Source organism: Haematobia irritans, chromosome 1 (genome assembly GCF_050003625.1).
Source record: "Haematobia irritans isolate KBUSLIRL chromosome 1, ASM5000362v1, whole genome shotgun sequence".
NCBI lineage: Eukaryota > Metazoa > Arthropoda > Insecta > Diptera > Muscidae > Haematobia > Haematobia irritans.
This window is the reverse complement of record NC_134397.1, coordinates 214,867,273-214,872,248: the sequence shown is the minus strand read 5'-3', so window position 1 is coordinate 214,872,248 and position 4,976 is coordinate 214,867,273.

Below are 4,976 nucleotides of genomic sequence, written 5' to 3'. Positions count from 1 at the left end.
AGCTATCCGCCAAAATGTAAACTCTCAGTCTCAGTTTTGCCAAGCAATGTGGTTGGGCTCCCTATCTTAGAATTTGCGGTAGATTTAATTTACTCTACAACAAAATATGAACAAGTATATACGGCCGTAAGTTCGGCCAGGTCGAATCTTATGTACCCTCCATCAAGGATTGCGTAGAAACTTCTACGAAAGACTGTCATCCACAATCGAATTACTTGCGTTGTGGTAATACTTACCGATGGCAAGGTATCTTAAAACTTCGTAACATCGTTTTCTAAATTGTGAGTTAGTCCATACGTGGTATATATTAGACAAAAAAGTTATGTATAGGTAAGTCTATAAATAATTACGAATCGATATGGACTTTTACACGGTAGAATTAAAATATGGGGGTCGCTTATATGGGGGCTACAATTATGAACTTGATATGGACCAATTTTTGTGTGATTAGGGATCGATTTATCTGAGGGCTATATATAACTACATACTGATAAGGACCTAGTTAGGCATGGTTGTTAACGGCCATATACTAGCACAATGTACCAAATTTCCATCAAATCGGATCAATTTTGCTTATCCAAGAGGCTCCAAAACCAAATCTCTGAATGGGTTTATATGGGGCTATATATAATTATGGACTGATATGAACCAATTCCTGCATGGTTGTTGGATACCATATACTAACATCGTGTACCAAATTTCAACCGAATCGAATGAATTTTGCTCTTCCAAGGGGCTCCGGAGATCAAATCTGGGGATCGGTTTATATGGGGCTATATATATTTATGGACCGATTTCAACCAATTTTTGCATGGGTGTTTGAGGCCATATAGAAACATCACGTGCCAAATTTCAACTGAATCAGATTAATTTTGGTCTTCCAAGAGGCTCCGGAGTTCAAATCTGGGGATCGGTTTATATGGGGGCTATATATAATTATGGACCGATGTGGACCAATTTTTTCACGGTTATTAGAGACCATATACTAACACCATGTACCAAATTTCAGCTGGATCGGATGACATTCGCTTCTCTTAGAGGCTCCGCAAGCCAAATCGGGGGATCGGTTTATATGGGGGCTATATATAATTATGGACCGATGTCGACCAATTTCTGCATGATTGTTAGAGATCATATGCTAACACTATGTACCAAATTTCAGCCGGATGGGATGAAATTTGCTTCTTTTAGAGGCTCCGCAAGCCAAATCTGGGGATCGGTTTATATAGGGGTATATATAATTATGGACCGATTTCGACCAATTTTTGCATGGGTGTTTGAGGCCATATATTAACACCACGAACCAAATTTCAACTGAATCAGATGAATTTTGGTCTTCCAAGAGGGTCCAAAGGTCAAATCTGGTGATCGGTTTATATGGGGGCTATATATAATTATGGACCGATGTGGACCAATTTTTGAATGGTTGTTAGAGACCATATGCTAACACCATGTACCAAATTTCAGCCGGATCGGATGAAATTTGCTTCTCTTAGAGGCTCCGCAAGCCAAATCGGGGGATCGGTTTATATGGGGGCTATACGTAAAAGTGGACCGATATGGCCCATTTGCAATACCATCTGACCTACATCAATAGCAACTACTTGTGCCAAGTTTCAAGTCGATAGCTTGTTTCTTTCGGAAGTTAGCGTGATTTCAACAGACGGACGGACGGACATGCTTAGATCGACTCAGAATTTCAACACGACCCAGAATATATATACTTTATGGGGTCTTAGAGCAATATTTCGATGTGTTACAAACGGAATGACAAAGTTAATATACCCCCATCCTATGGTGGAGGGTATAAAAATGATTTTCATAATCGTAGACGTGAGAGAGAGAGAAATAATATTATTGTGGACATTTTCAAGGCGAAAATTAATTTAATAAAAAAAAGTTAAGATAAATTAAAATAAATCGTATAAAAAAATGTAAACATATTAAATATAAGTAAAAATTAAATATTAAAAAAAAACAACATTTACATAATGTTATTTTCGGACGGTGAACATCCCAGCAAAAAAATTTGGATGTTCTTTCCAAGGCACAACTTTAAAAGAACTTCCAAAAATGTCCTCCCAAAGATGTTCTTTATTTTAAATGCACAGGAAGTTCAATTGAGTCAGTTTTTTTTATAAATCGCTTTTATCATATTTTAAATTTATTGTTTTTGTTTCAAATAGATTAAAAACAGATTAAAAATTAATAAAAAGATACAAAATATTTAAATTTAGCCGAAAAAAATTTTAAATCCTTTCTAGAAAAATTGCGAATTTTTGCAAATATTTGATGACAAACGTTCCAGACAAGCGTTAATGCATTAAAAATCATAAAATATTTATAAATTATTTATCACAAAATTTCTTAATTCACATCCAAAACACTGAATTCACCTCACACCTTAAGAAGTGAAAATTCAGTGCAGCGGCCGTTGAAATGATGGACATCCGTCCTATGACAAGCCCATGTTAAATTCATCGCTTCTGCGTCAATTTGGCACCACTTCTGGAAAAAAAAATTCACTACTTTTTTGGCGACGTTTTTTTTTGCTGGGATGTATGTTAACATGGTTATCTCATGCAGAGACCTATTTGCTCCCATTTGATTCTCTCACTGTATTATCTTGTTGTCTTTCGCAGGGCTGCCAATTTTGCCGATTTATGTGCATTTTGAGGTTTTTGACTCAAAAAAATAGCCGTTTCCGATATTTTCCACAAAAATGACGATATTAGATCTGTTCAAAATTTTTTACTAGAAATCATTTGTTTACACCGAAAAGCCATCAAAAGAGAGACTACATTTGACAATTGTCTGATAGAGAAATTGCAAGTTAATAAAAAAAGAAATTATGGACTAATTTCAATGGGCGATGGATATATGGTAGCTGCATATATATGTATAGATATATCTAAATCTAAACTTATTTTTTTTGGTGAGTGTAGTCTGTACCATAGAAGTTATGGTGATTTCGATTGGTAAAAAATATGTTGCATATTTTACACCTTACCCCCATAAATCGAAAATTTTTGTTCGATTGGAAAATTCAGTGCAGCCTACCCAAAATGTGCACGTTCGATTGACGGGGTGTCACCCATTGCAAGAGCAAAAGTGTAACCCATTTTAACCCCTAGCTGGTCTACGGTGCAGAGGGTTACACTTTCAATCAAATGTTGAAGACGCTTTTATTCTTCGACCTAAATAATAGCGTTGTTGAAAATACAAAAGAACATCCGTGACGCGTGTATTGTGGTTGCTTTTCAATTTCTTCAACACAGCTGATTAATTAACCAAGAAGAAGCATATCAATTGTTTAGTGCCGCGACAACAAAATTCGATATTAAATAGTTTTAATATAATAGCAAAATGAAAAAAGCAAATACGTTTTTTTTTTTTGGCCAACACCATTGCAGATGCTCTATTGGAGAGTAGTTCTTCTGACGACGATGAAGAAGTTGCTTAGACGAAATGACCAACGGCAAGTTAAAAACTTTGTTGAGGATGTAATTAATTTGTACAAATATAAAATCAAAAGTTTTATATTACATGTTAGCCTGATACCGAAACAGGCAATTGACGTCCAAATGCATTATATCTAATTATACAATTATTATTCGAGCTTTATGGACAGATATAGATTAAGGAACATGGTTAATAGAGCCATTGAAAAGAAAACGCCAGATACAAATCTATACACGCCTGGACTGTACATGTTTCGGTTCGGGCGAATGAACCTTTCCACAGCCTTTAGTATAGATCTGGCTGGGAGAGATAACTCAATTTCGGGCCCTTTATGCTAACTCCTTATTGAGAAAACATTTTCTCCATAAAAAGTTTTAAACAATTTCCCACCCCGAAGGTACTATGTTCGGTTTTCGAGTTGAAAATCACTTTATTTTCGCGATTACTTTTCCTGAAATAATCAAAATTATAAATGAGAACAAACATATTCCTGTAAAGTCTTCCCGAAATCTAGATGAACAAGAAACTGCGAACCATTTTATCTACTTTATATTGAACTGTTTTAATTAAGTAACCACGAAAATTTCAACGCGAAAAGCGAATATAGTACTGACCTTTAGTCGAGATTCCAATAATAGTTGTTAATAATAATCGAAATATTTCCGCCAAATTTCTTTTGTTGTGATTTTATATCAGTGTTGCACCTTTTTTGTTTGTTTTCACACGCAAACGGTGTTGTCATTGCAAGGAGTTTTGGCAACAATGTGGTAACACCATAAAATGTTTTACCATTTGTATGCAACACTTTTTTCCCAAACGAAATCACCATTACATTGTATCCAACTTTGAAAAAGTACGGTACTTAAATAAAGTCTTGAAAATCGGGCGGATCCGAAATCTGTACCGATTTCGGAGAAATTTTACGTGCTTTAAGGGTGCTTACTTAATTAAATAGAAATAAACAATCAAAAAATATTAAATAAAAATTTTACTGTATTAGTAGCTATATTTTACAAAAAAAAATATATTTTTTTATTATTTTTTATAGAAATTCATAGTTGTGCATTTTCTGTTTTATTTATTTATTTATTTTTTTTTTTTTTTTTGAAATGAATACTTTTGCTTTTTTTGTTTTACCCACAACATAAAGTTTAGTTAAATATTATTTAAATTCCCGTTTTTTTTTGACGATTTTTAAAGTTTAAATGCCGATTATGAAGATTTTTTCGGAAAAATATGACGATTTTCCTTGAAATATTATTGGCAGCCCTGGTCTTTCGTTATCTATCTCCGTCGCCACCTTATTTTTTTTCTCTATTCTCTCTCACTCTCTGACATTTCTAAACATATATATTTCTAAATTAATATATAATAATATAGAGACATTATTTTATGACAATGAGATAGTTCATGAACATTATAGAGTTTTTCCAAAAACCCCCAAAAATTTTTGGAATGTAAATAGATAAAAATTCCTTTCCAAATTTTGAGAAAAAATCCTGTTTTGATACACA